The sequence below is a fragment of the Pectinophora gossypiella genome, chromosome 3 (assembly GCF_024362695.1).
Source record: "Pectinophora gossypiella chromosome 3, ilPecGoss1.1, whole genome shotgun sequence".
Taxonomy (NCBI): domain Eukaryota; kingdom Metazoa; phylum Arthropoda; class Insecta; order Lepidoptera; family Gelechiidae; genus Pectinophora; species Pectinophora gossypiella.
Genome location: NC_065406.1, coordinates 570,713 through 597,067, shown reverse-complemented (window position 1 = coordinate 597,067; position 26,355 = coordinate 570,713). Strand labels below are relative to the sequence as shown.

Below are 26,355 nucleotides of genomic sequence, written 5' to 3'. Positions count from 1 at the left end.
CACCTAAAACTAGCTGTTCAAAAAACGCATGGCCTTGAAAAGAACGCCTTATTTCTTGGTTTTAGACTTGTTTGTTGTGGAGGCACTGACTCCTCCCCCCTTCTAGTCCCCCACTTCCCCCTGCCCCTCGTCTGTCGCAAGTGAAAGTGAATGGTGACGCGGCAAGGTACGCGGAAGCGTAGCGCGGTAGCGAGTGAAGGCATAGCTAGAGTTGCACTCGACACTGCTGTTCTGTCTCGAGTATTTAAAAATATTGAACACATAGATACATACATACATAAGATCACGCCTATTTCCCGTTGGGGTAGGCAGAGACCACGGAATTGATATGATCCTGAATTCCTGACACACCGCTTTCGCTTCTTCCACTCTCATCAAAGACTGTAAAAAACTGTCCTGTACATCTGTACAGGACAGTTTCCAACGCAGGCAAAATTATGGCCGGATTTAGTATCTACTAAATAGACGTTAAACTTATAAAACACACACCATAATTTTGCCTGCGTTGGATTTTACAATTAGATGCATTATAATATTACAAATAAAATCGTCTACAACGTAAAGTATATATCCTTCGTAGTATTTGTAATTATTCATTTCAGTAGTTCCAGAAATTACTTCCTACATACCTAGAACCAGTTAAAACTTTGTTATAGCTTTCAAAATAAAACCAATCTTTCAAAGGGCAGCCGTTACAATTACAATAGTATTTAACACAATAGCTGAGTAATCGCCTTTAAAATGTATCTACTGCCAATACAAAGCAAATATGAAGCAGCGTGATGGAGTATGCTCCAGACCTCCTCCGGTTGATTTAGGGAGGCCTGTGTCCAGCAGTGGGACGTATATAAGCTGTTTATGTTTTATCGTAGCCTATCACTATACTAGGTGCAACACTAGATATTGTAATAGGTACTAGAGATTGTAACACTAGAATCAATAGTGGTAATACTGGTAATCGTTGTATCGGGTGGTACGGCTTTGGTCGTTGACGGAAGAAAGTTGTACGATGACTTTGCAACTTGAAGCTAATTTCATTTCAATGGGGGACTTTCCAGGTTACGTTCCCAAAAAAAAAAAAAAAAATGGCGCTGCGCAGAGTTGCCTTCGTTTAACCTTCTTTTTTTTTGGTTATTTCATGGTTAACACATATGCATCTTTTATCTTTGTTTTTGGGTATAAATGATGACCCTTGCTATTACACCCAGGCACAACACATATTCCACCAATTATTATTCTGATCAAGGTAAAAGAAAGAAATATAGGCAGCAAAAAAAAAACGTGTACACCTAGGCTGGTATGCTGCAGTGGATGTATGTAGTATTGTTTAAGACCTCCTTGACCTGTAGCAATGCAATAAATACATTTGAATTTGAATTTTGAACATAATTCTATAATTATCATATCTGATCCAAATATCAAGCAACCATTATTTTTATATATACACCCTATATTTGGGTGACCACAAAAAAAAAAGTTTTCATCTCGAGCTCCTCCGTGCTTCGGAAGGCACGTTAAGCCGTTGGTCCCGGCTGCATTATCAGTCGTTAATAACCATCAATCCGCACTGGGCCTGCGTGATGGTTTAAGGCCCGATCTCCCTATCCATCCATAGGGAAGCCCCGTGCCCCAGCAGTGGGGACGTTAATGGGCTGATGATGATGATTCCTATACCTCTGCCATTACATTACATATTTTTGAATAATTATTTATGTACCCGAGCAAGGATCAAATAGGTAATCTTCACGGTTAAATCTACGTTAATAATAATGGGTGGAGGATTTAATTATGCCCTTACACATACATGTGTGTATTGTGTGTAATCCATGAAATCAGAAGGTTAAACGAAGGAAAATCTCTACAACGCCATGTAATTTATTTTTGAGCCTGGAAAATCACTCATTCATTCATTTGTTAATTCTTCTCAAGTGGATAGGGAAGTCAATGAGCGACCTCATCAACCTTGGTGTCAAGGTTACTATGGCTGCAGGCCCCTGACATGGGACATGTAACGACTACACACTTACTTAAGTAAAAAGTAAACGGCAGCAGCGGCGACTCTTTAACTTGCTCTCTGAAACACGAGTCATTTTACTTTTAGATAATCGGTGACCAGCCTGAAATGTCCTAACCAAACTAGGGATCACACAGTGTTAAAAAGATTATATGATATAAATTATACCCACTTGAAGTCGAGCCGAGAATACGAAGTCAAATCTGATATAACCCGACAAAAGACACAGTATAAGTATTTCGGTGTGCAGTGGGTGTGCGTGGATGCGCGTGTGTTGCGCAAACGCTCCAGATCCGCCACTCTCGATTTCGGCGCGCGCGCATTGTCGCGGTCACGGACACCTGACATTCTGTTTTTGTTATTGTCTGACGATTGGAGGTGTGATCGAAGTTTTTGGTACACCGTGCTGAGTAGAACTATTTTTGGTTGATAAAGACTTGGTAAAGGCAGATAAAATTTGTATTCGAAACGGGCATTTTGTTTTTTTTTATGGGTTTGCTCTAGGCCCCAGACTTGCCCGAAGGCATTGACGAGACCTAAGATGGAGCGAGCTCGTTCACTCTGGCCTTGATAGCACCCGGGTTATATGCATTCGGAAATATAGAAGACGACAGATAATTCGATGTAATGATGGATGTGTGAGATGTGTGATTTATGTGTGTAGCGATATGATTTTTAGTGTTGTAATGTTCAAACCGACACACTGGGAAATTCTACTGATGTTTTATAGAACTATATACTATAATTTCGACCTTCAAATAACGCAAATAAAAAAAACTGAGAAATGTTCCACCAGTCATGTCGGAAAATTCTGATAAAGGATAACGAAGAGCTTCGGCCAATTCGGTTGAAGACGAGGGGCTGACTGGCAATATAAGGTCAAAGCACAGGAATTATACAAGAAAGAGCTTCAAATAACTTAAACAACCGAACATTATTTCTTATGATGATATTTTATGCCACTTACATAATACGTGATTTAATTTTTGACGTTCAAACTATGTAAGCCAATTTTGAAGAATATTTTTTTTGAGTAGCACTTACCCGTGCTTATTTGACAGGACTAAATTTAGCTCTATCCCTTTCTTGCACTTATTGTAAGTGCAGGACGGCACTCATTTGGGAGCTGTCGAACTGAATTTGGGTTGGGTTTGTGTGCACCCGAATGGGCACCAATGTATTTTATTTTATTTCGTGTAATTTCATTTTTATTAATAATATTAATTTTATTAGATTTTATATATAATTTAATTTTAATTTATCTAATCTAATCTGATGTACTTATACTTATATTTATGGATATTAATCTGAAATAAATAATTTGAATTGAATTAGGAAATTCACAAGGAGAAAATTTAAATCGTAAACTGACTTGGACGAGACTTGAACCCGCAGCTCTTGTCCAGCCAGGACGAGCGTGTTAACCATTAAATTATTTCTTCTTAAAATATCAAACATTATTATATAAATACATACAAAAGTGACTTCCGCGCTTCTTGCAGAGCTAAGTGACCCTCGAGGAAACAAAAAACAAACTGAATCAGTGCATTCGACCAAAAATATGCACTTTTTGTTATTAACGCTTCAACTGACAATCGCGGATGCATAAAATTTGCTGGAGCTTTTTGTGATTTGAAAGAAAATTTTACATTGACACTTATCCCTGGTGGATTAGGTATAACAGCACTTTTGACTTTGGGTACAGATTCAGTCATTATTCTTTTTACGGTTTATTCGTGACCAACTTGACACTATTAATCATGACTTTCAATTATGAGATAGAGAAAGGGACATGAACAAACAAATTAAGAGTGATACGAATTTTAATGTTGAACTTGTTCCAGTTCCTCTTAGCTTTGCCAAATTACCGAAGAATGCAGTGGGAAGAATGGATCCGAGGGCATTTTTCACTACAATAAACAAACATAAACAGTAAAACCGGAAAGCAAATCCAGTATCAAGTTCAATAGAAAACAAAGTCGTCCAAAAACTCTATTGAAAAGTTTCAACTTGAAAAAACTATGTTGTACCAGAGATAATGAGGAAGGAAGGCACAGACGGAAATTTCAGCCGTGCATAAAGTACAAAAAACACCGGAATTGTCTGTGGCCTTCTGTTGATACGTAGCAAGGGCAGGCCCTTTATCGTGCGATAAAAACTAGACGAATAAAATACTCTATGATAAGTGGTTCGGCCGACTCGAATCTATTTTCAAGGTCAATGTTTGTGAGGTACTAGGTAAAGGTCAAAGTGGCGCCCCGCTTTTTCATTACACTGTACATATTGGATTTTTTTCCGTGAGTGCGTTGGCATTGGACGGTTTGGCGGCCATGTGATAAAAGTAATATAGTCATTAAGATATAAGTTCCAAGTATGAGAGGAGGATGCAGACGCTTGTTTTTGATATAAAAACCTGCCCTTCGTAGGTTTACATTATCGGCGAATTAAGAACAAAATGTTAGAGAAGGTTCAGATCAAAAATTACAAAGTAATAAAGGTAATACGTTGAAACAATTACTAACACATTCAAAAATGAATTACTTAATGCACATAAAGTGATCATCGAATGCACCGAAGCGACGCACGAGAACGTCGACGATAAGGAAATCAAAGGTTGCAATATTACGAAACCTTGATTCTGAGGAAAAATACACGAAAATAACCAAATTGGCGTAAAGGCCAACGACGTGATAACGGCTCTGGTCGAAAACAACTCGCATATGCAATAATATTAAATAAAAAAACATCAGTTCCTCATAACCTTCTATAACGCACGGCTCCATAATATGCATACAGTCTTTCTATCTTCAAACCAGGAAATATTACCCAAATGCATTATCATTTTTTGTTATCATTTATAAATGAATCAGCATTAAATCATCAAAGTGGCTATTGATCGGTAAACCTACTAGTAAACATGCTTAGTTTATGAGACCACGGTAGCATTTGATGGTAAGCTAGTTACTCTGTGGTTTAACAGGAAGAGTGGTTTAAAATCTTTGATATTTTTTACGGGATATGTGGTTATTACGTTAGGAACAGCGTCCTAATAACAGCGTCCCCTTCCATTACTTGGTTCTGCGTTTTTATGGTTCATTTAATTAATTTGATCACCAATAATATAAATTGTGGTTGTTGAAAATATCTTTTGTTTCATCAATTTGTCTTCTCGTAATCATCTGCCGTGTCTAGATCCGCTTTAAGGCCTTCTAGATCTTTCTTTGTCCACGCTATATTTAAATCTAATTACTTTGTAGCCGGAAAGGACGCTTTAACCATGATATTTAGTGTCATCAATGCTACTAACAATACAACAGCTATTGCATAAGTTTCAAGGAACAGATTATATAATGCTTATCATCAAGTAAAGTTAAAAGGAAGATGCAATGCTGTACGTTGTTCTTGAAAGTGATAAGAGACAAGGATAAGCAATAAAACTACTAGAGGGACAGAACTTACATTATTGACTTGAGAGTATATTATAGTAAGAGTAGATATAACAGAGATTAGACAGCTGTTACTTTACAAAAACAAACATACAATTTCACGCGTGCCAAACATATGTACTCAAATATCATTGATGATACTCTGAATGTAAGTTTAATGCAGCCAAAGGCGTTACTATCATGCACACGATTGACCCAGATCATCGTATCAAAACATCGCTATCTAGCGTCTGACGGTGGGAGCAGGAAGCGTGCGCGGGCGCCGGCCCTGAGCCCGCAGCGAGGTCGGCCGGTGACGTCACCCACGTAATCACCGTGCTCGCCATCTCTAGCAAAGGGCATCCGTGGAAAAGTAAGATCAGCGACAATTAAATTCGGATTTGCATGTATTAAAATTAAAGAGTGCCTTCGTAATGAAAAGGAAATGCATATTGTCAGGCGATAGACGGACATCATAAAAAGAAAAAAAGAATACCTAGAAGAAAAAGTTTGAAGAAGGGCTTGTGAATGTTTACCTTTAAATCAGAGTTTATAATGACAAAATCAAAATGATCAAGGAAGAAAAACGACAATGACCACAGGCAGAGGCCTTGAAAACAATGTAGTACGCGACAAGATGAATGTCATTTACACAAATTTTGTTAGGCTAGGTTAGGTAGCAATGACACCCAACAGGACAGGCACAAAACCTTCAAACCACATTTTTAATACTAAATTGACCTATATAGGTCAAATGTAAGAACGTAGCCTACAATCACTAGGGTTAAGAAGACAAGGAAAAGTAAAAATAGATAGGCAAACAAATGTTGCGTAAGAACATCCGCATTGAATAGTAGATGTAGTAAATAAAAAGGGACGATAGCGGCGTCAGCGCAGCGAGGACGCATCAACGCGGGTGACATTCAGACGGACTACCTATGTGGGTAGATGTGATGTGTGGCAAACTAAATAATCATTTTATAGTCGAGACAAAACTCCAAGGATCGGTTGAGTGATAAATGTGTTTGTATCAAATGTTCCAAATTCCAGAGATGAATTGGTGAAAAAAAATACAAAATTGTATTAAGTAAGACTTTGATGAGGGTATACTTAAACTAAACAAAAAAGAAACCGAACATATTGTGGACGTAATGTATGTAATTATATTAAAACTGGATTTATATAAAGGTCGATAATTTATACTCGGGATCATAAGGCTGAATGCATTTTACATTTTTTCTTAAGATACTCCCAGTAAAGACTGCACAATTAATTATTTTATTATATCATATTAGGTACACCATTACATTTCCATTTGTATACTCTATTGTGCAGTAACAAATACATAGGTATATGTTGCAATATAACAGCGAATAGGCTTTGTGATTCAACAAGTGATTCATTCTGGTTTTATTTTTAAATTACTCTGTCAGCCCTGGGCTAAACCAGTATCGATGGTGAAAAGCTGCTCCAAACTCCCTGGAATTCATCATCACTAATTTAAGAGCCACGCCCTTGTCGGTGTAGCATTCTCTATGCTGCTTTTTAGGGAAAAAATAGGGCAGTGATTTCCCACATCCGCCCCGCAGTACTCTGTCCCTTGGAATTACTCCTCATCAAATCTACTACTCATTCTCTTGTTATTTATAGTAGTATATTCATATTCTTGTTTACATTTGCTCTCCGAGTTAGAGAAACCTCAACACATACACCCGCTGTCCATACATTAACTGGTAGCATCCAATATTACTAATTGATCAGTTTTATCGCTTCTCTGGGTTACAGGTTCCTATTACTTTTTTTCTCTCTAGCCTATCGTGTCCCATGCTAAGCAAAGGCCTCCCCTCTGCATTTCCACATTCCTTATCCAAGCAGATGTTTTGACAATCCTCTTCAAAAGCATCCAAATCGTGCTTTCTTCTTCAAATTTTATATTTAATTTATTTTTGAAATTTGACAAGGAAAATTACGTCACTAGGTTACCGATGAAAACTCTTAACAAAGACTCGCGCCCGGTACCTTTGCTATCTAGGTCTTTGAGGTCAAAATCCGTAACGGTCTCCGAATGACAATTGCATTCCCTTTTCAAATTCAGAAGCAAATGATGCTTGTTCGCCGCTCCCTATTCCTATTCATCGTATTCATTCTCAGTTGCATTTAATTGCCAGTGCAGAGGCAGTTCGCATACTTTTACATACATTAACTGTAAACTCATCTCAGTCCTTTGTCTCCACGTATCCACCCCGCAATGGTAGCCGCGCTGACTGAATCTTGCGTAGGCAGATGCAACTCAATGACTATGTATGAGCAATCTGTAAGCTCGTTTGCAGACATAATAGCTTTTATTTGCGCACTTCGAGTGAGGAAGTGCGTATTCAACTCTTTTCCTTCAGAGATTTTCCTTTTAAGTTCGTATTTTATAATGGCCTTGCATTACGTATATTAATGTATTATTTATCACGTTAAATGTTACTATACAAAGCAAACTAAGCGGGTGGCCTCCATTTGCTTGTCAATAAAATTTAATTGACCATACAAAACATTGAAAATACATCATAATGAATAAAAAAGTTTAAATCAAATATAATAAAATCATTTAATCGGGGTAAGAGACGTCCGCTCGCGTCGGCGTGCGGGCACCGACTGCGCTCGGGTTGCGTGCGCAGCGGCCGTCGACAGGCGGAAGCTGCGCGCGCGCACCCGCGCAAGGCTACGCTCATGACCTCGCATCGTCTTTGTCTAGTGCTATCTAGCGTCTGTTTACCCGCGAGGCCGAATGCATCATACCTTTGCCTACTGCGTACTTGAACAAACGATTTATTGAAACCATACAATTACGTTTGGGGTACGTTTTTGAGCCTTGGAGATAATTATGATGAGCTATTAAGGTCGATTGTTGATATGAATGTTTTTTCTTTCAGGTATGGCGCGATACAGGCGATCGTGCTGACTGTATGATAGACCAGGACTCTGTTAGCTGTAAGTATTACATCTTAGAGTAATCTAGGCCTTCTTCTTCTATCGTGTGGATTATCCCTTTAGTAGCAAAAGTTCGGTTGACCAAATTAGGGCAAAATTAAAGCACATAATAACGGGTTCTTACCGCGTTTAAATGGGGATATGAGACTCCCGATATTTCGACACTGTTGCAAGTGCCATGATATGCTATAATTATGATAATAACCGCGTAAACTTAAAACAATGTATAAATTAGGGCAACTTAAAAGTTGCGCTGGCTCGGTTAGTATGAAGCACCAAATTTGATACTTTTCAAGAAGTAAACCGGACTCGTAATAGGACTTCTGCTACTTAAGGGGATTATCAACCCTGGTGTCAGGGTTATTACTGAGCCGCCACAGGCCCCTGACATGACTCATGTAACGACTACGTACTTACATCAGTAAATAATAACCGGGATCAACGGATTAACGTGCAGAAGCACGGATCATCTTAATTTTTGGACAATAAGGCCGAACCATACTAGGGATCACAAAGTGGTTTTTGTGATTTGTCCCCATCGAGATTCGAACCCGGGATCGTGAGCACAACGCTCAACCACTGGACCACGGAGGCCGTTTATTAATCTAGGCCTATTATTAATCTAGTACTTAGATGCAATGATAACCTATCGGTTCAGCTTAACGAGCAATCATTTAAAGCAACGGATGAGTACGTAGGTAGTAATGAGCAATATAATGCACCCACTTTAGGACTCTGTCGCACTAACATATTTCACATTTAGTGAGACTTACAGTTCAATTTGTCAAAAAAGTTAATGTGACATGGTACCAAAGTGTATACATATTAATGCTCGTAGCCGTACGTAGGTACGTATTGTTGCTAACCGGTTGAAGGTTCGCTATCACTATGAACAACTAGTTGCGATGTTACAAAACAATTACGAGCAATAGTACGCTTTATTGATGAGTAGGTGTATGGTTGATAATAAATATATTCATTCTTGTTAAGAAAAACATGTTTTTAAACGTATTGTTTTGGTTAATTCGAAATAGATTCGCCTTGTAGTGACGTTTTGTATCGCAATAAAGATTATACCGATAGAGTTTAAGGTCGTGACTATATTCAAAGCTACCTGATAGGTTTTAATTGGAAATTTTCCCAAAATATGGGGTAGATTACCCATCTGTATTAAGTAAGCTTTTGAGGAGCTCGGTGGCGCAGCGGTTAACGCGCTCGGTCTGCGATTGTTGAAGTTAAGCAACTTTCGCAAAGGCCGGTCATAGGATGGGTGACCACAAAAAAAGTTTTCATCTCGAGCTCCTCCGTGCTTCGGAAGGCACGTTAAGCCGTTGGTCCCGGCTGCATTAGCAGTCGTTAATAACCATCAATCCGCACTGGGCCCGCGTGATGGTTTAAGGCCCGATCTCCCTATCCATCCATAGGGAAGGCCCGTGCCCCAGCAGTGGGGACGTTAATGGACTGATGATGATGATTAGGTAAGCTTTCACCACTAATTACGCTTCAAATCTAATCCAACGGAACCGTGCATTTTTCCAGGACACGAAAATTATTTATGTGAAAAAAGGAAACACCAATATATAAGTACATTTGCTATTTACAATTATGTAATTATTAGTTACGTCACTAGCTGATATATCTGTTAGAACATCTGCCAGATAAGTGTCTGATAGTACTAAGTAGGAATTCCTACGATTTTTTTTACTATATTAACAACAACTAACTTTTACTTTTCATAGAGAATAAAACCAGTAAAGTTGAATTTAAAACTCCTTCAACATTACAATATTTAAAAAAGCGACCAAGAGCATATCGTGCTGACCGAATAAGGGTTCCGTTGCTACCGATCAAATCCAAAGTGTCCTTGTTTTCGCTGGCCCTAACTGAAACTCAAACATTTGTTTATTCAATAGATAAAATAGTTATACTTCAAATCGTAATTTTTTACATAAATATACTCAAAAACTCTATAATAAACTAAGAAAAGAAAAAACTAGGTGAAAGAAAAGCTTCGGCACAGACGACTCTAGACGTTTTTAATACTAACGCTCCGGTTTTTATTTTGAGTTCGCAATACTAAAAACCAACTAATATTCTAAAACAATTTTAGTAATTTGGCTGCCTAAAATTGGTTCCCAGACGTACCGTACATTCCTTTTTTCTAAATAGCTAGAGACAGATTTTAGCAAACTTAAAAAAAGAGTCATTACCCACTGGACACCTCAAGGCGGGTATATTAGTCGAGGTAGACCGCGTAAAATATGGTGTGACGACGTCAATGCTTGGCCGGAGATCGCACTAAGACGAGAGAAGAACAATTAAGGGGAGGCCTTTGCCCAGCAGTGGGATCGAATAGGCTAGATAAGAAAAAAAACATGGTTTTTGGGTGCGTGAGTTGGTCACGAAAGCGATCTAGAAAAAAACGCATAACATAAGCTTACGATTGTATCCTAATTAGGATAGCCAGAGATACATCCATCACAAGATGAACTAAGAAAAGGTTCCGCATTTCCATTTAAGGGACCCTAAAAAGACCAGCATCGTAACAAGCCGATCAGTTTTTTCTGCCGTCGATTGTTGCCGGCCTTGTGTACACAATTCGGGGTGAACCGCACTGCCTATCTATAGACATGCTCGACTCATGGCTCTCTTGAATCATGTACTCATGCTCTTGAGGTGGATGGATGGCACCATGAAAGTATCTTACCCCGTTTCTCACAGGAGCCGCTTACCTAACCTGAAGATTTGATCCGGTTTTTTTACAGAAGCGACTGCCTGACTGATCTTCCCGCGAAGGGAAAACCATCCCAATACAGGTTAGGTCACATACCTCCGAAAATGCATTTCTCGGGAATGTGGGTTTTCTCACGACGTTTTCCTTCACTGATTATCATTTATGATCCAAACATGAATTCGAAAACAAATTCGGCTATCATTGGTTTAGGTCTGTGCTGGATTTGAACCCGCAACTTCAAAGTGAGAGGCAAGCGTTCTATCAAATGGGCTACCATGGCTCTCTGGGAGGGTTGTAGGGAGTCACTAAAGTATACAGACATAAAATCCCGCTAGCAATCCGCAGTGGAGAAGGCAATGCAACTTGAAATCAGACGACAATTGGCAGCCATTTTCGTTACCGAGTCTATTTTTAAAGTGTTTTTATTAATATACTATACATATATATGCTCACGACTACATCCTAATGGGTTAGTCAGAGACATATCCATCGCAAAAAGTACCAAAACCTCACCGAGTTTTCTGTTAGACCAACGTGATGGGTGGCTTATGGCCTTCTATATAAGGGTCGAGCCAATGTGGTAAACTACATTTAAGATAAATTAATAACTCTTTGGTGCAAGACCGGGGTTCAAAGCGGCGCTTCCCGTTTGAGAAACAAGCGTAACCACAGGACCACATTGACTTGTCGCATATTTTTTGCATCTGGTACAAAATGTTGATGTTATTGAAACTATAAGTTCTTTTTTCAAAGGGGAATTTCCTTTGTTATGGAAATTTTCCTGTCGATAAACAAATAAAGTAAACACTTAAGATTGTAGTCTCATAAAGCAAATTTAATTAGGTATTTAATTTTCCTGTTAATTTATTTAATGAAGGATTTATATTACAGAACCCTGGGGGCACTTCGTTAGGGTTTTCTCGGGGTTTATCATCTTAGTATAAATTATTTTATTAATTATACAATTTTCATTTATACAAGTTGGCTACCGTCTAGAGTACCCGAAAATCCCGGGAGAACCCGTTCCCGTAAATTTCCGCCCGGGATTACCGGGATTTACTAAGCAGATCTCGGAATTTCAAATCTGGGATTTCCCAGAACAATGTCCTACTATCGACAATGAGGAACCTTCAGGCCACGTTCACCAAAAACAATGTAGATGGCGTTGTACAACTTAAAGTGATAATTCCCTATTTTCTCATAACTCGGTCACATCATCATCATCATCAGCCGTACGACGCTCACTGCTGGGCCTCCCTGCCTCCCCCAAAGATCTCCACGGCGATAGGTCCTGCGCTGCCCGCATCCAGCGGCTACATCATTATTCCAAAATACTAATGTAATGCCAGAAGCATATATAAAAATAATTGTTGCTTGATATTTGGATCACATTATGTATAGAATTCACATTATGTAGAGGAGCTCGGTGGCGCAACGGTAAACGCGCTCGGTCTGCGATTATTGAAGTTAAGCAACTTTCGCAAAGGCCGGTCATAGGATGGGTGACCACAAACAAAATTTTCATCTCGAGCTCCTCCGTGCTTCGGAAGGCACGTTAAGACGTTGGTGCCGGCTGCATTAGCAGTCGTTAATAACCATCAATCCGCACTGGACCCGCGTAATGGTTTAAGGCCCGATCTCCCTATCCATCCATAGGGAAGGCCCGTGCCCCAGCAGTGGGGACGTTAATGGGCTGATGATGATGGTAGAAGATATAAAAATAATTGTTGCTTGATATTTGGATCACATTATGTATAGAATTACAATGCTACCTACATTGCTTCTCTTGGTGATCAGCCTGCAGTGACCTAAACAAACTAGGGATCACAAAGTGATTTTTGTGTTTCGTCCCCACCGGGAATCGAACCTGGAGCCTCCGGATTGTGAGCACAACGCTCAACTGGAGGCCGTAATAGCGACTGATAAACGGATTAGTCGTCGACTAGGAAGTGTAGTCGCCCTTCATGCGGGCAGCGCACGCCACATAACACGCGTACAGTCATGAGCAATATAATGTACCCACTTTAGGATTCTGTCGCACTAACATATTTGTCATTTAGTGAGACTTACAGTTCAATTTGTCAAAAAAGTTAATGTGACATGGTACCAAAGTGTATACATATTAATGCTCGTGACCGTACTATTCTAGAAGCACGCGAACCGAAGATTACTAGTACTTTGCTAAATAATTACGATGAAGAATTAGAATAGAATACACATATATACATAAACTAACGCCTATTTCCCACCGGGGTAAGCAGAGACTCATCATCATCATCAATTTAAGAGCCACGCTCTTGTCGGTGCAGCATATTCCATGCTACTTTTTTAGGGAAAAATAGGGCAGTAATTTCCCTGTTGCCTTCCGCTCCGCAGTACTCTGTTTGACGCAAAGGGAGTGGCGCCCAGAGTAGTCTATTACGAAGCCATACTAGGATTTTTTTTCTCTGTTCAAGGGAAAAGTACTCCTCCCTTTGTCTGGAAAATTTGTCAGGCGTGGTGTATGACCGACGCACATACAATCATATAAACACACCGGCGCACACGCACACATTCACGCATAAACAATATGACCATGAGATAACTGACATCACAGCAAGGTCCCGCCGCGCCGTACCGTCCGCAGAACCATTGTTATTTAACAAACAATTAATTAAAAAGTATATTTTAAATTAATATCGCGCCAATTGATAGTGAAGGAGCGTGATGGAGTATGTTCTATATTCAAACAGACTCTGTTTGTATAGAGACTATCTGTAAGTGTAAAAACTCCTGCGATAACGCGCCTTAAACGAAAAGTAAATTATTTAAATAGTTTATTTTACATGTGCGATACTACACTATTGCTTCTTTTGTAATCTTTCCTACAGCTGTCTCTCTTACAACCATGGACAATAAAATAAAAAATAAATGCTTATAAATGTAGACAAACGCAAGTTCACTGACGTATGACCGTAGATAATTATCTCCTAATTCAATGTAAACACTAACACAAAATTAGAAGTCAAATAACAAACAAACAAATTACTTTCTTTCATTTCTGTATATTATTTATACAAAATCTTCGATCATACTCATATATGTATTGGTAGATAAACAATTACAAACAAAAATCAAACATAATATCGTCCCGTGTCACTTCAAGTATTTCGAAAAAGTCTTACCTTACAAATAAAAAAATTACCAGGGATTAACGTGGCTTTAAGTATTTGACAGCCAAGCAAAATTCAGTCGAATTGTATGATAACATAAACAGCCTATATACATCCCACTGCTGGGCACAGGCCTCCCCTCAATCAACCTGAGGGGGTATGGAGCATACTCCACCACGCTGCTCCAATGCGGGTTGGTGGAGAGAATAGTATGATAATTGGATTCAATTTTGCTTGGCTGTCAAATACTTAAACCCACGTTCATCCCTGGTTTATTTTTTATTTGTATGGCGGTTAAAGTGTCGTACGGATTAATCTAATTTAAACCTTAAGTAATAAGATTTAAATAAACAGAATAAGAACGAAACTAGGCGTGTCGCTGTTATAACGCCTATTTTTGACGGTTCCATTTTTAAGAAGAAGAATAAAATAAATTTATTGCCAGTAACAATTTACATAATAGTCTGTTTGAATATAGAACATACTCCATCACGCTCCTTCACTATCAATTTTAACAGGCAATAGTGCGTCTACCATATTATAATATGAACAAAGTACAAACTATTGTTGATTCAAATACACACCATCTAAGTTTATTTCAAGTTGTCATTTTCTTATGCGCCAAAAAAGGAAAAGGACGGGTACGGGGAAAACAGACAGGCATAAAATTAATGTAACACACGTCAATTTTATGCAATAATTTAAATTGTGTATTTAGTATTAATATTTAATAAATAAATAAATAAACCCTTCCAAAATTGTAACAGCCCGACAGAATTAAGTTGACAGCACTCGTCAAACGGGTTGCATATCAGCGAGATGGATTTTAGTCTCCCGGGATATTCATTCATTCACTCATTCATTTTAAAATTAACAGTTGGCAATCATTCGTCCCTTTCCTTTTCGGCGGATAAGAAAATAACAGGTACAACTTAAAATAAAATTAGGAGGTGTCCTCTCTACGATCGAAGATAAGTATTTTTTAATTTTGTATCCTACAGTGTCAGTTTCGCTTTTTAAACATGAAAACACTTTCCAATACTAATAGACGTAGAAACACAGCTTACCATAAATACCAACACAGAAACACTAGTCAAATTTGATCATTTAACCCCAACGTCATTCATTAATATTTACACAAATATACAAATTGGAAACCAATTAATATGAGACACATTCCATTAAAGACAATTAATATAAATCAAATAAAAATATTAATCTTAATTAACCGTCAAAATTGTCACGGGTTAAATATCGAATTTCTACATTTCGAATATTACCATATGAATAAAACTATTAACATGCAAACTGCCACACCATTTCTCTGATATATTTATTTCATATTGACATGTCACGCCTAAATATTCATAATATGCATACCTACTTATAGTTAGTAAGAAATATTGGAGATATTTTACCAGATAAACATAATTCTACAAGTCATTAATGTATGTTTCCGCTGCGTCAAAGCTTATGTAACTGAGCCCATACAAGTTTGGTTGACAAATGACGGTGCTACTTGTATTTGAATATTTTGAATGTTCTTTCATGTCATGTCGTGGATGTTCTTTTTTTTCACTCAGGAGCAGTATTGAGCCACCAAAGGTCTAGTAAAATAGTAGCCTTAACCGATTGCCATGTAGTAAAAGCATACTCCAGACACTACACATAAAAATCTCGTTCTTACCGCCGTCTGACCCCATGCGTGCGAGAGAGACAGACAATCCGCGCGTGCTCTCTTACTCCTTAACAGCTTAACAAAGTGCCCCCGGGGAGGGGTGAGGTAAACCAAGCTCGTATCTTGCAGAGCGGTGAAGCGACGGTACTTAGTACATCTTGCGCTGTACAGACGATAAGAAGATTTTCACAAAGGTATATAAAGGTTTAAATACTTGCTATGCTATCGATACGCGGCTCACGCATGCGCGTAACACACGGTATAGTAATGCCAGTGTTTGTCCCGCACTCGACGGCCTTCATACAGCCATATATTTTTTTTACTCATTTTTATTTTAATTCAATTATCTGGAGTAAACAGCTATTGGTCTTTATTAAAAGTATTTATTTTAAGTATGGTGAAGACCGCTGAAATGTGAAGCCAAATTGATTATTATCAAGCAGGTGCAACCAATAGCCGTGTAAATACATCAAGTGCACACTTCATGTACTTTATATTTATGTATTCACAATTAAACCCTTCATTTTATTTAATTACCTACTTTGAGGACAAACGAAACGATTGATTTCTTTTAAAACGCATTAACATTTACATTACTCAATTATCATTTAAAAAAATAACAAACGAATTATAACCAAAGCTTTTACTTTTAAATTCTTTTTCATTTTTTAATGACTGCATGCACTTTCCCTGCTGCCATTACGTATGTATACGTATGACGTTGCATACATGCGTGTTGGGTGCGCGGGCGCATGACAGTTGGCCTTCGACGCGAATATTTTTAAATGCTGCTTTATATTAGGGCCCACGCACATTCAGCACATAATAATATGTTCATTGGACGTTTATAATTAAGAATTGAAAGGGCGACGTTAAAACTATATAATAAAAGGTTTATTATAGAGGAGCTCGGTGGCGCAGCGGTAAACGCGCTCGGTCTGCGATTGTTGAAGTTAAGCAACTTTCGCAAAGGCCGGTCATAGGATGGGTGACCACAAAAAAGAAAAAGTTTTCTTCTCGAGCTCCTCCATGCTTCGGAAGGCACTTTAAGCCGTTGGTCCCGGCTGCATTAGCAGACGTTAATAACCACCAATTCGCACTGGGCCCGCGTGGTGGTTTAAGGCCCGATCTCCCTATCCATCCATAGGGAAGGCCCGTGCCCCAGCAGTGGGGACGTTAATGGGCTGGTGATTATGTTAGACGTGGTTGTTGCAAGATAATGTTCATTTTATGTGCAATAATTTGTATCGTAATGTAAGAAATATGTGAAGCGTATGAGTTAGTAGTTTGTTACTCTTGACAGCTCTGTTATTAATATAGGGTTTTTATTAATATAGAGTGTTGGTGACATCGAGGGATGATTCAGAATATGATTCTGAGTTAATATAAAGTGGAATTTTCCGTCGTATGGGACTGAAAATAATTTAAAAAAAAAAACAAAAATGTTCATGAATTTTCATGCCGGAAATTCCACTTGATATCAACTCAGAATCATGGTGTAAATCATCCTCCTCAATATTTGTTACGGTGTCATTAAATACGCACTTGTATGGCTACCTGTACGTACTTGTACGGGGTTAAGTGACATCGTAACGAATACTGAAGGGGGTGATTCAGCTCATACTCTGATATAATATCAAGTGGAATTTTCCATCGCAAACGTAAAGAATTGAATATTATTGGAAAAAAAATAATTTTGCGACGGTAAATTCCACTTGATATTAAATCAGAATCATGTTCTGAATCACCCCCTCAGTCTTCGTTACGATGTCACTAATACTCTCCTCCTCCGTGGTCCAGTGGTTGAGCGTTGGGCTCACGATCCGGAGGTCCCAGGTTCGAATCCCGGTGGGGACTTATCACGAAAATCACTTTGTGATCCCTAGTTTGGTTAGGACGTTACAGGCTGATCACCTGATCGCCCAAAAAGTAAGATGATCCGTGCTTCGGAAGGCACGTTAAGCCGTTGGTCCCGGTTACTACTTACTGATGTAAGTAAGTAGTCGTTACATGAGCCATGACAGGGGCCTTTGGCGGCTCAATAATAACCCTGACACCAGGGTTGATGAGGTTGGTAATTCACCTCTGAACCCACACGATAGAAGAAGAAGAACCTCCTGTCCTTTCTTGTATTTTTTCTATATCCCAAAGTGGGAATATTCCTAGGAACGGCACATCAGTGATCGTTTTTTTTTTGTGTGACTTATTGTAGATTTGCCGCAGATGGCATTAACTACTTGGCCGGACAAATGGGGAGCGCTGAAGGCTCTCACCCGGTACAACGTTTAAGACAACAGGCCTGAGGGTGCCCAGTTGGGCGCAAAAACATAAGCACAATAGACGACCTTATTGCTAAACAGCAATTTCTGCCAGGCAAGCTTAGGGTGAAAGAAGTTTATGCATTGGAGCACGGGATGGTGCAATAAACATAAAATATAATGATACCAAAATAACTAAAAAAATAATAATTATAGTTTATTTCAATATAAACAAACACATATCTTCACACACACACACACACACACACCACCTCACACACACCACACCACTCACCACTTCACATATCTTTGGACTTCGTATCAACAGTGGCTGCAAGTTGTCTTTGATTACTTGTGGCTCTGCCCACCCCATTAGGGATTACGGGCGTGAGTTTATGTATGTATGTATGTAAACAAACACATACATAAACCTACATACAAATAGCCTATAAGATATAATACACATAAGGAGATTAAGAAAAGCACTTCACAATAATCATCACTTGCATCGATGATGATTTCTATAGACTATATAAAAACAATTACGAGGCTGTTTAAAAAAAATCCAGCAGCTGATTTTTACCTCAACAATGTAAAGAATCGCTTAATAAAATAAATGCGTGTTGTTTATGTATCTTCCTCATTGAGTGTTACAAAATTACTCGACAGCCCTTCAGTCGCGCAGTTCGCCTTGAATTTTAATTCGTAAAGTATACAGATAATTGTTTACTTACTTGTTTGTATTACATAGAATAATTCTGCGGTTAGAATACATAACAATATGGGGAATATGTATATAAACTTGTATGACTAAATAACTTGTACGTAATCGTTACTTGAGTCATGTCAGGGGGCTCAGTAATAACCCTGACACCAGGGTTGATGAGGTTGGTATTCCACCCCACAGCCCACACAATAAGAAGATAAACTTGTATCCGCAAATTACTGCGTGTAACGGAGTGGCCTACCCGAACACAATAGGCTACTTGCCAACGTAGTCAAACGAATTTTTTTTTCGGAGTTTGTATGGAAATACTGTCACCGTCATCAATAAAAGCGGTCAAACGTCGTACTCATTGTTATTTAATTCATAAATAAAATTCGAAAATAAGTCGAAAAGTAAAATGAGATTGATTTTTGGTCAGTTTAGACTGGCTTCTATTTGTAGATTAACATTTTATAATTTATCTTTGACGCGACTGCTGATTTGACTAAATACGCTATACAAAAATCGAAATATTAATGAGTGCCCCCTAACACTTAAGAGCGAGCGAAACACAATCCGCGAACTCTTCCCCTTACTCCTTAGCTGCTTACGACCATTTAAGACTAAAGACCAGGGGCCTGTTTAATAAAACTTACAATTGTAAATTACAACGACAATTTGATGTTCATTGCGTAGCTAATATGAAACTACAAAATATTCATGATCACACACTCCGCAATGTACATCAAATTGTCATTGTAATTTACAATTGTAAGTTTTATTAAACAGGCCCCTGGGGGGAGGGGGTAGCGGGGGGAGGGGATGGGGGTTAGGTCGGCGCCCGATTCGAATTGGTGCGGGGCGGAGAATTACCGTTCTACACGTAGTATTATTCTTCATTCGACGCTATCAACACATTGTGAGACGCAATTCAAATTCAAAAATATCTTTATTCAGTTGGTAACATAGTTACACTTTGAATCGTCAATTTTTACATAACGAACGTCTCATCCGCCTAAAACTACTGCAGCTTCTCACAACCTGTATAGCCGGGGAAAAGAAGCTGCAAGAAAAACCTCGGAACAGGGCCCTAGACGTTAAAAAAATAAAAATAAACATAAAATATTGGTATACAATTGAGTAATTTAGCTGCCTAATATCAGTTCTCAAACAGTTAATCCCCTGCATTCATATCCTCTAAATAATCACTTCTAATAATCAATTCTAAAGGTACTCTTAACGCGAGCATTCACCTGTAGTTCAGGATGATAATACATACATAAACCCACGCTTATTTCCCACTGGGGTAAGCAGAAACTTTGGGATTACATTTGCTCCGATCCTGACATACTTCTCTTGCTTTCTTCACATTCATAAACGTGCCGGTCTAGAGTAGATCGTAATTAATCTGTTTTATGGTCAATGTACGTCCTTCTAGGTCTTCGTCTGCCAGCCCTACAAGCAACCTTCGTCTTATATTCCAGTTTCGTAATCCTATTATCCTTCATCCGCTGCACGTGCCCAAATCATCTTAACAATCTTATCGGGACGCTGTATTAATTATTATTTTTTGAGTAGCGTGAAACATTCTAACATTTTCTTTTTATCCCCTGATCATATCATCATCAATTTAAGAGCCACGCTCTTGTCGGTGTAGCATTTTCCATTCCAGTCTATCAAAGGCCAATTCCTTGACTTCCCTATAAGACACGACGTTAACCTTTTCTTTAATCTGTTCCATGTAAGCTCTTCTTGGTCTTCCCCTTCCTCTCTTTCCTTCTAGCTAGCCCTGATCATATACAACGTTTAAATACATTTATGTACTAAATTTCCGCCCGCGACTTTTCATCCCCCTTTCGTCCCCTTAGGTGCCGATTCCCGAGATAAAAACTATCCTATATTCTTCTCAAGGTCTCAAACTACCTCCATACCGAATTTAATCCAAATCGGTTCAGTGGCTTAAGTGTGAAATGGTAACAGATAGACAGAGTTACTTTAGCGTTTGTATGTATTAGCGTGGATGTGTGAAGTATATTATTATGTTACATTTGAAGGTGATGTAGGCAGATTATCGATTGTAAATTGATTGTCTAGTACCTATAACAGTATAGTAATGACATAATCTTCTGTCATAAAAATTACAACGTTTAAAACAATGTAATGGAAGGCAAAGAAGCGGACAGGAGCGAGTCGGGATCTTGCTACGAATACGAAGTGTAAAGCTTTTTTAGAGATATAGGCATAATATAAGGAATAATACTACGTATAGTCATCATAGGTCATAAGGTCATAAGATGGGTGACCACATAAAAATAAGTTTTCATCTCGAGCTCGTCCGTGCTTCGGAAGGCACGTTAAGCCGTTGGTCCCGGCTGCATGCGCAGTCGTTAATAACCACCAATCCGCACTGGGCCCGCGTGGTGGTTTAAGGCCCGATCTCCCTATCCATCCATAGGGAAGGCCCGTGTCCCAGCAGTGGGGACGTTTATGGGCTGATGATGATGACTACGTATAGCACGGCAATTGTCCGCTCCCAACCAGTGACTGAGCGAGCTAGGACATTTCCAATTTGGTATTATATCGTTTGTAGTAAGTAAACAATAATATTAATAATGCGACGAGCAATAATAATTATTGCACGGTACCAGTTGGCGACATGGCGACTCTGCAGCGACAATAATAGATCCACTCAGGGTATCAAGGCGGTGTGAGCAAGGCTCTTCCTACAGTGACTCAACAGTCGTGATACTTGCAGACACTTTATTGAAGTGTTGGTACTTGTAGCAATTGCTGTTACCCTTGCGGGGTCGGTAAATGAAATGTGCCAACTTGGCTCGAGAACCTGAACCTCGTGTCTCATGCTTATTACGAAAACGTCATCTGAGTAAGTCTAAAAAGACCGCATAGCATTTTTTTTCAATTACAAAAGGCGAATTACAATTACGCACACATAATAGTAAATGCGCAATCTCAACAAATGTCAAATAGCAACGTCTTATGATGCGTCCCGGGTGCGTCAGTAGGTACTATTTAGAGGCGGAGGACAGGGGTCCTAGTACGGCTTTGAAATAGACTCGCGCGCCATCCCAATCGCGTCAAGAGTACTGCGGGGCGGAAGGCAAGAGGGAAACCACTGCCTATCTTTCCCTAAAAAACTAGCATGGAGAATGCTACACCGACAAGAGCGTGGCTCTTAAATTAATTGTGATGATGACCAGGTGGTAGTTATTCCTTATTCTATGCCGGGTACATACATTGGTCTTCTTCTATCAACCCTAGTGTCAGGGTTACTATTGAGCCGCCAAACATGACACGGCTCATATAACGACTACTTACTTACATCAGTAAGTAGTAACCGCGGCGCGCGCGGCGCGATATTATTTCGAGGGCTTTGACCAATGGCCGTACGAAGTCTATCTACGTAGATAGCATTCGCTGTCTCTACTGTAGGCTCTGCACGGTAACAGCGCCGCGCGCGCATTATATCGAGGTCTTCGACCAATAGCCGTTTGACGTCCATCTACGTAGATAGCTTTCGTATCGTTTATTGGTCGAAGCGCTCAGTAGAATTCGCGCCGCGGTTGTCATGCAGACGCGGCTGGTCGAAACTCTCGATATAATTATTCTTAGAATCAATAATTAAATAAATCAATTGACGTTACTTCCTGTACATCCTGAATTGAATCATAATAGTAATTACAACTGCCGCGTTCAGATTCATACTTCCCAAACAAACGGATGTAAATAAGGAAATCATTAACTTAATTCGATTACAACTGTGATACTTATTTGCAACTAGAACAAATATTTATAAAAACTTGTCTAAAAACAAATTATTTACCTGTTGTTCAACTGTTGTTTTTGTTGTGTCACGGGTTCGAATAAATTCGAATTTACGAGTTTGAATTTTTGTGTTTGGAGCATAGAAGATTGATATCACGTTGTTTCCAGGATTTATGCCCGGTTAATAGCAATAGGCTTACGTTCGCAAAGGTGGATTTAGAACCAAAGGACCGAATGCTCATTCTAAAAGAGAGACAGAAACAGAGCATTCTTACGTAAGAATACAAGCTTCGAAACACAAGAAAGGAAGTCAGAAGAGTCTAGGCCGTTTCCTGGTAGTGGTTGCCTAGAAGAAATTGCTCTAGAGCAATCTTCTTCTTCTATCGTGTGGGTTGTGAGGTGGATTACCAGCCTCATCAACCCTGGTGTTAGGGTTACTATTGAGCCGCCAAAGGCCCCTGACATGGCTCATGTAACGACTACTTACTTACATCACTAAGTAGTAACCGCGACCAACGGCTTAACGTGCCTTCCGAAGCACGGATCATTTTACTTTCGGACAATCTGGTGATCAGCCAGTAATGTCCTAACCAAACTAGGGACCACAAAGTAATTTTTGTGATATGTCCCCACCGGGAACCGAACCCGGGACCTCCGGATCGTGAGCCCAACGCTCAACCACTGGACCACGGAGGCCGTCGTGGTCTAGGGCAATAAGGCCGCCCAGGTTGTACTGTATCCATGTCTTATGTCTGATTGTTAAAATGAAGTTCTGTGCAATAAAGTATCTTTGATTTGATTTCGTTTGGTCTAAACCTACCTTTAGACAGAACATCATCCCTCGCGCAGTTTTGACAACATGCCCGTAAAAATAAACACACTACTTATGCGTTATATGTGTAAATACTATAAATACAAATACCACCGACTAACAAATTACAGTTGTAATAATTAAATAATTATTTAACTGTAAACGGAACAACGAACCAGACAAGGAAAAACATTCATCTGGCATCAAATTATCAGCAAATGAATGTTATACATTGTTACAAAATATAAAATACGATTACGGTTCAAAGTTCTGTAATATTCATATCGCGTCCTTGTAGGGAACCTTGTAGTATATTCACTTTGTTATTGTGATGTTAATAGCAGTAAGGCCGATATTAATTATAGGACTATATATACATAATTATTATGTGACTAGTTAGTTGCTGCTAATAATATGCACACATTTTACTTCTTACGTCGTGTTATCGTGTAGGTCAGGTTAAATAGGTTGCTGCTGGTTGCCGTAATTTACGTCACAGAAGAGCCGTGGTAACCCAGATGGAGGAACGCGTGACTCTGACTTTGAGGTAGCAGGTTCGAATCATAGCAGGCGCTAAACCAATGAGTACAATAAAATACCAGAGAATATTTTGACATACATAACATACATAAACTCACGCCCGTAATCCCTAATGGGGTGGGCAGAGCCACAAGTAATCAAAGACAACTTGCAGCCACTGTTGATACGAAGTCCAAAGATGGAGAATATTTTGAATTTGTCAGAAAATAAATTTAAAGCTCATGTGAAGCTTACTTTATGTAAAAAGCTTATTATGATATTAATGATTAGCGAAATGATAAAAATGGCTGGTATTAAATGTGTTCCTCTAGTTATTAAATAACTTGTAATGTATACCTACATTGATTTAAAATATGTATTGCTGTTGCAGTTTCTTGTCATTTCTTCTCCTCAACCATAACACCTTGCCAAATGACGTAGGTTCAAAAATTTTAAATTGACCTCCAACAAGTTTATCCATGATAATTACGTTGAATAAATGATTCTGATTTCTGAGTTATAAGTGTAGTGATAGGAGGGCTTGGGTCGAGTTATTCGGATGTGGCGTTACAATATAATCACCTTTCCCCACCTTCTTCCTCTTTCGCCTTTGCCCACCTTAGAATAAGTTTATCCTGTAAATGTTTTGTGAATTTGTGTGCAATAAAGTGTTTTATTATTATTATTATTATAATCACTGATGAATCAATTTATACAGTCCTGAATACATAATTCTAACCCAGACAAGTAAATCAATAGATTTATATTGGTCAATGTGAAATTTTATCTTAGCTTTATTGCTTTTATGGTTATTTTTATTACACCTGCCGATTTCTTTGATTTAGAACCGCTTTGACGCAAACGGTTTACAAATTCTGATGTTATTTTATTGACTTACATAAACAGCCTATATACGTCCCACTGCTGGGCACAGGCCTCTCCTCAATCAACCGGAGGGGGTATGGAGCATACTCCACCACGCTGCTCCAATGCGGGTTCATGTATGTATGTTTATTAATGCATTACACAGAATACATTCATAAACCAGCCCAAACTTGCGCTAAATCAAAAAATGGCGATAAAATCTGGTAGCGATATTTGGAGCGCGCCTAAAATCGTTTCAGCAGAGTTGCAGTGTTTGGCCTGTCATAACACTGCATCCTGAGTTGGCCACCGGCCAGCCCGGAAGAGAACCACTTTGATGGCCGCACGCGAATAGCAACAAAGCCCTTTCTAGAAACGTCCAGCTATTAACCGACTCTGTTGTGTTGAATCGCTTCCTCTTTTTGGCAAAGTTGTTAAATCTATTCGTAGGTGATTTTGCTCCGAGATATGCATTTCGGGGGTATGTGCCTAACCTGTAATGGGCTGGTAGTGCCTTCGGGAGACGGAAGGTCAGACAGGTAGTCGCTTCTATGAAAAACTGGACGTGTAAAATTTTCATGTTAGGTAATGGGACCCTTTAAAACACGGGATAACGCGACGGGACACCGAATAGGATCGGGACACGGATAATCCGTGCTTCGGAAGGCACGTTAAGCCGTTGGTCCCGGTTATGTGTGGATTGTGAGATGGATTACCAACCCTATCAACCCTGGTGTCAGGGTTATTACTGAGCCGCCATAGTTTCCTGACATGACTCATGTAACGACTACGTACTTACATCAGTAAGTAATAACCGGGACCAACGGCTGAACGTGCCTTCCGAAGCACAGATCATCTTACTTTGTGAACAATCAGGTGATCAGCCTGTAATGTGTCCTAACCAAACTAGGGACCACAAAGTGATTTTTGTGATTTGTCCCCTCCGGGATTCGAACCCGGGACCTCCGGATCGTGAGCACAACGCTCAACCACTAGACCACGGAGCCTACCAGTAAAAAAGTTAATCAAATAAATGTTACAAGGTCGTATTCTAATTATGTTGTCTCTGGTTTTGGCAAAACCCGTTAGATTTGTTTATGATAAAGGCATCTACTTAATAAATATACAGTCTAACGTTACCTTATCTACACTCGTATCTACTGGGAAGTAGACCAGATAAAGACATTTACATTTCTGGGTACCTTCGACATGCTCACATAATATCAGCGTCGTGGTTCACGCCGCGACTTGTGCTGAGTGAGGCCCTTTTATCTCAGGACGTCCACCACCACCTTATGATCATTTCGACAAACATCCTGCTTTTTTGTAATTGTTTTAGTGGGAAGATATAATGTTGTTGTCTTTTTTTTGTATGTGGCGTCTTTTTATAATAAACTTTTTCTATTCTATTCTATATTCTATACATGTTAGT

At 39.1% G+C, this 26,355-nt stretch overlaps 2 protein-coding genes across 3 annotated transcripts in view; one reads left to right on the top strand and one right to left on the bottom strand.

Moving 5' to 3' along the window:
- The window catches only part of LOC126382221 (ecdysone-induced protein 74EF), a 275,974-nt gene that overhangs the window by 64,006 nt on the left and 185,613 nt on the right, over positions 1-26,355 (top strand). For both annotated transcript variants that reach the window (XM_050032002.1, XM_050032001.1), the window contains exon 3: positions 8,361-8,418. The gene's annotated coding sequence lies outside the window, so the exon portion shown is untranslated. The remainder of the gene's footprint in view (positions 1-8,360; positions 8,419-26,355) is intronic.
- LOC126382242 (U7 snRNA-associated Sm-like protein LSm11) overlaps positions 1-26,355 on the bottom strand; it is a 51,578-nt gene that overhangs the window by 10,282 nt on the left and 14,941 nt on the right. The gene's annotated exons all lie outside the window — the stretch shown is intronic.